The sequence below is a fragment of the Populus trichocarpa genome, chromosome 12, assembly GCF_000002775.5.
Source record: "Populus trichocarpa isolate Nisqually-1 chromosome 12, P.trichocarpa_v4.1, whole genome shotgun sequence".
Classification (NCBI taxonomy): Eukaryota; Viridiplantae; Streptophyta; class Magnoliopsida; order Malpighiales; family Salicaceae; genus Populus; species Populus trichocarpa.
Window position 1 is genome coordinate 2,858,235 of NC_037296.2, and position 11,883 is coordinate 2,870,117.

Sequence of the window (11,883 nt, forward strand, 5' to 3'; positions counted from 1 at the left end):
CAAAAAAGGAGGTAGGGTTAGGAAACACACTACCTAAGGTGGTTGTTGGCTCGAAGGCGCACTAAAAAAGGAGGCAGGGTTAGAAAACACACTACCTAAGATGGTTGGTGGCCCTAAGGCGCACTAAAAAGGAGGCAAGGTTAGAAAACACACTACCTAAGGTGGTCGTTGGCCCTAAGGCGCACTTAAAAAGAGGCAGGGTTCGAAAACACATTACCTAAAGTGGTTGGTGGCTCGAAGGCGCACTAAAGAAGGAGGCAGGGTTGGAAAACACCCTACCTAAGAGGTTGGTGGCTCGAAGAGGCACTAAAAAAGGAGGTAGGGTTAGGAAACACACTACCTAAGGTGGTTGTTGGCTCGAAGGCGCACTAAAAAAGGAGGCAGGGTTAGCAAACACACTACCTAAGATGGTTGGTGGCCCTAAGGCGCACTAAAAAGGAGGCAGGGTTAGAAAACACACTACCTAAGATGGTTGGTGGCCCTAAGGCGCACTAAAAAGGAGGCAGGGTTAGAAAACGCATTACCTAAAGTGGTTGGTGGCTCGAAGACGCACTAAAGAAGGAGGCAGGGTTGGAAAACACACTACCTAAGAGGTTCGTGGCTCGAAGAGGCACTAAAAAAGGAGGCAGGGTTAGAAAACACACTACCTAAGGTGGTTGATGGCTCGAAGGCGCACTAAAAAGGAGGCAGGGTTAGGAAACACACTACCTAAGATAGTTGGTGGCTCGAAGAAGCACCAAAAAAGGAGGTAGGGTTAGGAAACACACTACCTAAGGTGGTCGATGGCCCTAAGGCGCACTCAAAAAGGAGGCAGGGTTGGAAAACACACTACCTAAGGTGTGAGGGCTCGAAGGCCCACTAAAAAAGAAGATAGATAGGGCTAGAAAGCATTCTATCTAAGGTGTGAGGGCTCGAAGGCCCACTTAAAAGGATAGATAGGGCTAGAAAGCCCACTATCTAAGATGTGAGGGCTCGAAAGCCCACTCAAAAATGGAGGTAGATAGGGCTAGAAAGCATACTATCTAAATGGTGAGGGCTTGAAAGCCCACTAAAAAATGGAGGCAGGGTTAGAAAACACACTACCTAAGGTGTGAGGGCTCGAAGGCTCACTCAAAAAGAAGGTAGATAGGGCTAGAAAGCATACTATCTAAGTTGTGAGGGCTCGAAAGCCCACTAAAAAGGGAGGCAGGGTTAGAAAACACACTACCTAAAGTGTGAGGGCTCGAAGGCCCACTAAAAAAAAAGGTAGATAGGGCTTGAAAGCACACTACCTAAGATGTGAGGGCTCGAAAGCCCACTCAAAAAAGGAGGCAGGGTTAGAAAACACACTACCTAAGGTGTGAGGGCTCGAAGGCCCACTAAAAAGGGAGGCAGGGTTAGAAAACACTCTACCTAAGGTGTGAGGGCTCGAAGGCCCACTAAAAAGGGAGGCAGGGTTAGAAAACACTCTACCTAAGGTGTGAGGGCTCGAAGGCCCACTCAAAAAGGGAGGCAGGGTTAGAAAACACTCTACCTAAGGTGTGAGGGCTCGAAGGCCCACTAAAAAGGGAGGCAGGGTTAGAAAACACTCTACCTATGGTGTGAGGGCTCGAAGGCCCACTAAAAAGGGAGGCAGGGTTAGAAAACACTCTACCTAAGGTGTGAGGGCTCGAAGGCCCACTCAAAAATGGAGGCAGGGTTAGAAAACACTCTACCTAAGGTGTGAGGGCTCGTAGGCCCACTAAAAAGGGAGGCAGGGTTAGAAAACACTCTACCTAAGGTGTGAGGGCTCGTAGGCCCACTAAAAAAGAGGCATGGTTAGAAAACACACTACCTAAGGTGTGAGGGCTCGTAGGCCCACTAAAAAAAGAGGCATGGTTAGAAAACACACTACCTAAGGTGTGAGGGCTCGAAGGCCCACTTAAAAAGAAGGTAGATAGGGCTAGAAAGCATACTATCTAAAATGTGAGGGCTCGAAAGCCCACTCAAAAAAGGAGGTAGATAGGGCTAGAAAGCCCACTATCAAAATGGTGAGGGCTTGAAAGCCCACTCAAAAATGGAGGTGATGGTGAGACACTATGTCAAGGATGAAAGCGATGTATCATGATCAATATGCATGTATACTTACCTGAGAAATGTAGGTCCCCTTTCTTCATGGAGTTCCCTTTTCTACATGGAGTTCTCTTTTCTTCATGGAGTTCTCATTTTCTCAAAAGTTTGAGTCTCTGATAGTAAGCTTCGATGGCTTTTTTCGCTCTTGCTTACTCGAGTCATCTCTTGTGATATTAACCCCTAGGAAAGACTTGATATCATCATACTTCTTTGTCCTCCGCCCCTTTATCTCAAGAGTTGCCAATTTTGCCCAATAATTTCTCAGAAAGGGAATCATGGAGCCAACCTTACTAGGAGTTTTTGGTTGCCCTCCAACTTGATCATGCCCCCAAGTATTCAAATCAGGTTTGGGGATAAGGCTATATGAAGGAAGGTTTGGTTATTTACAAGGAGTTGTTTTCATGCAGAATTTTTGGAATTTCAAAGCTATTCCACGAACAGAAATCATTTTGACATCGATTCAAAGCAGAACTCATTCTGACAAAATTCAAGTGATTCCTATGGAGAGGTTTTCAGAAGTGATGAAAACTTTTTGTTTTGATTTTTGGTGAAAAATATGAAGTGACATTTGGTTGGTCACAAAAGGTTGAAATTTCAATTTGAGGGTTAATGAGAACCGTTTTTCGACGAAAATGTGAAAAACACAAAGTGACATCTGGTGGGTCACAAAAGGTTGAAATATCAATTTAAGGGTTATTGAGAACCGTGTTTCAAAGCATTCATTTTATTTGCATGAATAATGATTTTGTTTCGCATGAGAAAGCACTGCCTACCGATCCAAATTGCTTGCCTTTGATTAGAAAGGGCTTGATTAGGCACGTAATGTAGGCTTGGGCTATTGGCTATGAAGAAAAGGATATTCGTAGGCTCAAAAGGTGTTTAAGGGACTTTAAGACTAAGGATCACTAGTGCTTATATCCCAAACTCTTTTGTTCATACACTTCTGGACCTTTGATTTGATTTGTAAAATGGTCCACGGTGCCCCCCAATGTTGGGCTTGGGCTCTTTCTCTTTGTTTTTGTTTTCTTCATTTGATTTTGAGCACCATTGCATTGACTCTTTTTTTATGCTCAGAATTTTGGATCCTTTGGATTTTTTATGCCCCCCCAGCTTTGTATGGGCACCTTCGATTGATTGAGAATTTTGTTTTATGCCCCCTAGTATTGTTTGGGCACTTTCATCGTTGAAGACTTTTTATGCCCCCCAGTGTAGGGTGTGATCCTAGTCAAGGTTATTTCCAAAAAACACTACTAGGCTCAAAAGGGGACTGCAAAGGATATATTTTAGCCTTGTGAGAGGATTATCAAAGATGGCCTTTCTTCATCTCAAATGCATGCATTTAGGATCGGTAAGCCTTGCTTTCATGCGAGTATGCAGAGTGACTTCTCATTATTCATGCAAATAAAACTCCGCTTTTGGAGTCACTTCACGGTGTTTTTGTTTTTTTGGGTTTTCTTGGTGTATGGTTACCTCTCTAAAGAATCACCTGAATTTCCAGAACTTGTTTGTTTTGGACAAACACCAATATGATTTCTGTTTTTGTACTACACTTTGATTTCCCAAAAATCCTTGTGAAAACATAGGGTCATGCTTGTTGTTTTGGGAAAAAGGAAAAACACGCCCAAAGATTCTTGGCGTAATGGTTTTGTAAGTACAAAGGTGTGCTCAATATGTTATTTGCATGAACACAAAAAAAAGAAAACACATGATTTATTAACAGGAAAGGCTCATTGGACAAGGAAAATCTTGTGGAATTTTAAGCCAAATTATCGACAAAAACTGGAATAGGTTGAAAAAATCAAGAAATTTTTGCAGGCATGGTCAAGCAGGGGTAGCCTTCGAATTTTTTTTTTTTTTTTTTAGCAGAACAAGAACTGGCTCCATTCTGCGGTGCAATTCCCCTTCGGATTGTGTTGAGGCTTTTGATCATGTTTGCCCCCCAGTTTCTTTGGGTTGAGTTGTTGTTGGGGTTTGAACAAAGATGATAGGTCAATTGGAAGGAATTTCCCTAGAGATATTTTTTGATATTTGCTCGAGTAAGCCAGAAGCGAGTCAAGCTTTTGTTTAGAGACTCCAACTTTTTTTTGAAAATGGGTGATGCTGCGAGCACACTCTGTATCTCCAATGTTTTTTTTTTCGCTCAAAATTGGGTGTTGCAGACTCATAGGGGACCCACTTTTTATTCTGGAGCATGCATGAGAAAATGTATGAACATGCAATTTATATTATGAACTTGCCCTTCGAGGGGTGACATATGATCGTCACTTTTGTATGATGGAACAAGAATCTTGATTCTTGCCCAAACTCTACAATGAAAATTTTCGGAGTGACGATCATTCTGTCACCCAAGATGCTTCAAGAAGGGTTCGCCCCAATGCAGATAAATGATAGCACATACAACCTAAGGACAGGATCTATTCATTATGTGAACATGGGTAGGTTTTCTACCTGGTCTCAAAAGGGTCTATGAACTGCCCAGTGACCACCTCCCGTGAAGGCAGTATAGGGGTTTACAAGGGATGGTTGGGGCACCCTGTGACCGCCATTACCAAGTAAACACTCAGCTCATAGTTGGATGTTTCACGAATCTGAACCCCGACTGAAAGTCATGAGGCAGACCGCTACTCCCCACCTAGCTTAGAAACTTGTGTGTGCTTTCAAAAATGAATACAAGTGATGCATGAAACAATTCTAAAAATGCATGGATAAAATAAAACAAGACAAAAATGGCAAAAATTAAACACATCAAATACACAAAGCTTAGTCCAATATTGTCAGAAACAATACCTCCCCAGTGGAGTCGCCATTCTGTCGCGCGTCGGAAAACACCCCGCGCGGGGCGTCCGCTTCCTGGCGATGGCGGTTTTTTCTCTCTGTTATTGGAATTGATTTTGTTAGGAGTCGCCACCTAGTATTTAATTGAGGGTTACTAGGAAACCCAGGTTGACTGATCTTATCAGAGATTCACGGGTAAGGGACTAATTGTGGTTAGGGAAGGTATTAGCACCCCTAACGCACCCTACCTGAGGTAAGCTGCTTCGTGGTTGTGATGTGTTAAAGAAGTTTTAAAAATTTTGTCTTTTCGTCGGAATTTAGAAATACAACTTTCGTACAAGTTTGTACTTCTACACCGAGATCCGATCAAAATATTAAATCCTTCTTTATGCTTTGCCGTCTCGTTGTAAAAAGATACCTGAAATAAATACAAACATGCATTTTTTTTGTTTTCTTTCTTGCCTTTTTTATTTTTTATAACATAATAAAAAACAAGCACAAACACACATTTTTTATTATATTATATTTTTTTCTTTTTTTTTTTCCTTTTTTTTCTTCTTTTTTCTTTTTTTCTTTTTTTTACATCCTAAATACAAATTACAATATTCAAAAATAAATAAAAAATACATCAAATAATCCAAAATTTACAAAACAGTCCTAGAACAGTCTGAAATTGCAAGGGAACCCTTCTGCACAGGAATTGGAGACAGGAACAGCTGGCGGCGCGTGTTCCAACGCGCCACCGTCACTGGCGGCGCGTGAGCCCACGCGCCGCCGCTGATGGAGACCAAAAATCAGTGGATCGGGCCTGTCTTCCTCCACCGACGGTGAGAGTCACCGTCACCTGCAACAGCAAGAAAAAACACACACAAAGCAATCGGTTTTAGTTGTTCTTCATTTTTTCTGTGCTGCTCTTTTTCTCCGTTTTGGGGCAGATCCGTTCGTTTCTTTTCCTTTCCTAATCTCCTCTGTTTCGCCGCTGGGCTGGAGAAAGGAGTTGTTGGGCGGTTGGCAGGAGAGGAAGAAGACAGCGGGGGCTGCCGCTGCGCTTGGTGGAGGAGCTGGAGACGGCGCCGAAGGAGATGATGAAGGCTGTTGTTGGCAGCGGTGGTTGGCCTTGTTGCTGAGTGCTGCTGCCGATGCTCTTGGTGGAGGAGATGGAGCGCCGGCTGGAGTGGGGCTTGCTGGAGCTGGATCGGAGTGGGAGGAGCTGCTACAGGTGTGGGTTTCTCCAGGTGTGGCCGGCGGTTGTTGATGGAGGCGACGAGGTGGCCGGCTATGTAGCAGCTGTGGCTTGGAGAGAGTCCGGCTGGAAGAAAAGGGAAGGGATGATGGCGCCGGTTTGAGGGAAAAATGGAAGGGGAGAGGCCTTGGTCGGGTGTGTGTGTTGGTTTGAGAAAAGAAGATGATGGTGGAACCGGCTGCGAAATTGGAGGTTTGTGCAGGCGGCTGAAGAGAAAACAAAACCGAAAATCCAACAAAGAAACAGGGGGGGGCGGCGGCTGCCCTGGAAGAGAAGAAGATTAGGTTTTTTTTTTAGGGTTAGGTTTGTTCTTCTTTTTTTGTTGTCAAAAATGCCCCCCTTGCTTAGCTGAAAATGAAGGCTATTTATAGGCAAAATAGTTTTTTCGGGCTTCAAAATTGGTCCCTCAAGTTTTGTGTTTGGCCCCCTAATTTCAATCAATTCACTTGGTAAAAATTAAATTGGGTCTCTTAAAATTCTGATTTTTTAATTAAGTCCAAATTAAGCCCCCAAACTTAATTTTTCACCAATTAAGCCCTCAAATTAATTTGACCCGCTTAAAGTATAATTAAGTCCTTGCACTTAATTAAATCCTTCAATTGGACCCAAATTAATTCTTGAACATAATTAAAATTCAATTTGGCCCATGATTAAATCAAATTGGCCCATTGAAAATTTAATTATGTCATTGGACTTAATTCTTATGCAAATTCGTCCAATAATCATTTAATTTGACCTTTGAATTTGCATTTTTTCTATTTTTGGGCGTAACAGCGTACACTTGGGCCTTGAGATTCTTCCGAAAATTGCATCTTGATTTTCGCCTATTTTGCAGCCTTTCTTGGTCGGCTTTCTCCGCATTTCCAGCCTTTATTATATTTTTTATTTTTTATTTTTTTGGGAAAAAAAATGAATTTTGGGGAATCACCCAAAATTGGGTGATGACACCAACCATGATCTTACTTGAGCGACAACAATGATTACTATTAATTAATTATTAACTATTAGTTAATTATTCTCATTGATGTATTTATTTGAGATATAATGGTTTTTATAAGATTATGTATCTATGTGGCTTAGCAGGATCAATCTTTACATTTCAATGCGAGAAAGGTATGAAATGTTTACTAATTTTTACTCGTACACAGTTATGAAATCCTAATATTTTTATAGGAAGTAATTAATATATATATATAATTTTTACTCGTACACAGTTATGTGGCTTAGCAAGAATAAGGACTTTCAAATACTCTTGTTTGAAAATTGAGTATGTGACTTTCAAGTGATTATTGCTCAGATCAAGGTATTCCAACGAATTATGTTGGAATTCACTTATATGGCCTATGAAATGATTGTTATGAAGGTCCAAATAACCTAAAGAAGGAAGAGCAAACAAAAAGGATGGTATTGTCCCATTGAAGAAGTTGCTAAATAAATATAGACTCTCTAGATTTGAAAGGTTTTCAAATGATGATGGGATTTCACCGCTCAAATTACTATGTGAGAGGTCTAACATTCTAAGCTGTGTGAGATTACCAAGCAGAGCTACATTTGTCCTTCGAATGTCACAATTGCGAAGCAATATGTATTCTAACGACTTGAGCTTACTGATGAAGTCATTTTCTAAATGAACTGAAATTCTTGTCTTAGAAAGGACCAACTGCCAGAGGACATTACTCACATTGGAGGAAGGAAAAGAGCCAGTGAGGCCTTCGTTGTCTGCCAAAATGAGGGAGTCAAGGTTTGGTAGAAGAAAGATGTTACTTGGGAACTCCCCTTGCAATCCACAAGTGAAAGCAATGTCAAAGAAGAGGACAAATTCGTTAAGGAATTAGGTGCAACCAAAGACATATCTATATAATCCAAGTAGAGTACTCTTAGCTTGGTTAGGTTTTGAACACTCTTGTCAAAAGAGATTGTTTCTAGACTTAGATGTTTGTTTGAGATATCAAGGGAAACCAAGTTGGAGAGATGAGAGATTTCTGATGAAACTTGGCCTGCAAAATTTGAATGAGTTAGGTTAAGATGCATCAAATTGGAAAACTGGCCAAATTGAGAAGAAATTTTGGAGAAGTTGAAATCATTGTAAGAGAGGACGAGCTTTTGAAGATGATGAAGAGAGAAGAGAGAATTATTGGAATGCAGGGTTCCGTCAAGCATGCTGAAAAAGAGGTCCAGTTCAGTCACTTGCCCGGTTTCCAGGTCACAAGTGACCCCATCCCACAAGCAGCAGTCTGTACCCTCTTTCCATGACTCTGTCTTGGGATATTGATCATATTGATAATTTCTAGCAAACCAAAAAGGAGACCTCTGAATGGAAAAAGATTGTTTGAATTGAAGCAGAGAAAGAGCTTGGTGATGACTACACAACTGAGTAGAAGAGGAAAAATTTGAGGAGAAGGATGATGAAATTGTTGTAAGAAAATACAAGAGAAACAAAATGGAACAGGGAAATTGAGCGAGGGATAATGAATAATTCTTCATGTTGGCTTTTCAGGATTCAAAGTAAATGTGGGATATTGAAGGAAGGAAATGTGGAAGTCGGGGAAATATGAGAAACAAAGAAAGGCAATATTAGTAGTATATATAGACAAACCAATCCGAGGACTTAGATTGTGCTATTCATTCAGTTTCTGTAGTACAAAAAAACGAAAGAGACTTACTATACGCAGCAGCGGAGCAGATACCGACACAATGGTGAATGTGGAACACATTTAAAGACGAAATCAAAGTCATTATTATATGTTTGATCTTCCTCACTGCTGGGAGAAGCATTAAAGAAGCTTCATACATGAGAGAGTGTGAAACATCCTTAACTGGGTGCTGACCAAATTTTAAATACAAGACTATCAAAGTAGGTCCCTTAGTTTGAAGTTTGAAGTTTGAGAATCAAATTTTCAGATAAAACCTTAACTAATGAAATTAAGTTTGATCTTATCTAACAATTGAACTTTTGTTTTCGTCGGATGTCATTTTCTCAACTTTTTTTTATTGTTGCTAATGAACTCTTCTTTGTTGCTTCTCGATAGGTGGCTTTTAGAGTAAACAGTCGCAAAAGATTTTTTTTCCCTTGGTATTGTGATCAAGGATACTACAAAAGATTCCAAAGCTTTTTTTTTGTCGAAGATTCAATTTAGATCTTCTCCACCTTAAATTAGGTAGCTAAAAAATGAACTTTTGTTTCCATGCAATTTGGTAAAAACGATTTTGTTCTGCTGTCCTTTTTCCTCAACTTTTGTTCATGAGCACATAATCTAGTTGAAGAGGTGATATTTGAGTAGAAGGACGATGAAATTGTTGTTTTAAAATGCAAGAGAAACATAATTAATAATACCTCACTAAATTGTAAGGTTCTTGATGCATGTTCTTTTAAAATGCAAGAGAAACATAATTAATAATACCTCACTAAACATAATCATGTTCTTTTTTCAGGATTTAAAAATGAAAAAAAGAAGGTTAAAACAAATATCTGCAATATGTATTCCCATCACTATTTATAGACAGTAAGGTTCCTATAACTTTCCTTCTTGACTCAAAATAATGGCCCACTAAATTGTTCTTGCTAGACCACTGGAAACCAAGGCAAAGTGATTATTACATAAAACCAACGGAGCACTGGCGGCTTCGCCTTTTTATCCTTTTTCATGGCCCAAAAGTCTTCGTTGACGAGACCAAGAATGGGAACACAACAATTTTATTTTTATTTTTTTATTGTCGGCAAAAATGTTACAGCCAATAAGATAATGGCTATACAAGATGCCTTACAAACAAAATTGGAACTAATCAAAACTTGAAAAAAAACCCACAAAATCAAAATATAAACAAAACTAAATTCATGCAACTAAAAATGTTTTTGATTGAACTCCTATTTCGGCCAAATAATATAAAATCACCCTGTAAGTATCACATAATCTCCAAGATATTATGGCTCTTGATGCATGTAATGGCATTATATAAATCTACCACAATTCAGCTTTTATAGAGTGCACAGAACAATCAATATTCAATTAAAAAGTTTTTTGAATTGTCAAAATCGTTGCCAAATTTTATTCCTTGACACCTCTACAACAAGAAAAGACACAAAAAAAATCCCCTACATGATTTTAGAAGTGGCTGATTATTCTTATTATGCAAAAAATTAATTAATTCTTATAGTATTAAAAATAATTAAATAATCATTTGACAAATCTTGATCATTTTTAATTTCGTAATTTATTGTGGTGTAGAGCCGCTAGAGTTATTGTTTGGCAAATACAGATTTGAAAAAATTTCAGTTTGCAAATAGAAGAAGATATTTCACCTTTCAAATTACTATTGGATGCAAGAAAAATATCAATTCTGTTAGAATTAACTTACATTACCTGTGAATTGATTAATTTGTGTCTCTAAAACAATCTTGTGGATACCATTTTAATTAATTTAAGAACTGTTTTTTAATTAAAAAAAACTTAAAATATGAGATTATGTATCCAGATAATTAAAATAAAAAATTGATAAAGAAAGTCATCTTCACCATCTTATGTTCACTCCAATCTAATCAAATTCACAGTTGTACACCAATAAATTCATTGAGTGAATGTAGTCAACACGTTCTTGCATTAATTAACATCACTGAACCATTACTGGAAAACAGAGCAGCGTACTTAATAAAACTGAAAAAAGATTGAAGTTTCAAGGTATTTGCACTCAAGATTCATAAGTTACTGTTGGATTCTCAAGACCTTTCCTTTCCACCATCAAAAAGGAATTAGTACATAGCCCCAATCCGAAAGACGAAAGAGAAGTCTATAATATTAGATTGTGCATCGGAGCAGATACTGACAGGATGGGTGAATGTGTAACACATTTAAAGACGAAATCAAATTAAGTCATTATAATATGTTTGATCTTCCTCACTGCTGGGAGAAGCACGAAATCAAATTAAGTCAATATATATATAGACTGGGAGTGTGAAACATCCTAAGCTGGGTGAAGACCAAATTTGGAATACAAGATTATCAAGTAGCAAATTACTTTATGGAGCGAGTGTTGGAAACGCGGCAATATTAATTTATGGAAAACATTTATATGTATAGACAAAATATAGATTTTATGGGCCATTTTTCTTTCCATTGATATATCTAGAATGTAAAAAAAAGGTGGGGGTATTCCCAATCTATAATTTGTTAATATCACTCCTCATTTATTATAAGTTTTGTTAATACTCTATATTATCCTTTATCTTTAATATAATATGGAGTATTCTATTTTGATAAAATCAAGTTTATTGAAATAATATAACTTTGAGAATGTTAGAAATCAAACTCTCTTTTTCCCCCTATATATCCAGGATAAGTTTACAAGATTTGTGATTAGATAAGTGCATCAGATTAGATTCCATGCAAGCACTTCAGCATTGGCAATAACAGCCACTAATTACTATCAGTCCTAGTATGAGAAAATAGAAGATATATAGCTAGGAATATCCTCTATTAAAAGGAGCCTAGCAGGATCAAACCTTATATTTCAATGCCAGATAGGTAATGCTATGTCTATTCTTCCTTGTATATGTTCATAAACAAGAGGATGAGAGAAGGGAAGAGGTTCATAAACAAATGCCAGAGGATCTTAGCCAAGTTCCCAAAGGGAGGCAAGTATACTTGCAAGCCTTGTGCTGCTTCTCATAAATTCTGACATTGCTCGATGCTTGAATTCACATGAGAGATGCATTTTTCTCTCTCTGAATGCGTTGCTGGTTTCATTTTTCCAGATCACCCGAGAAATCTAAAAAGAGT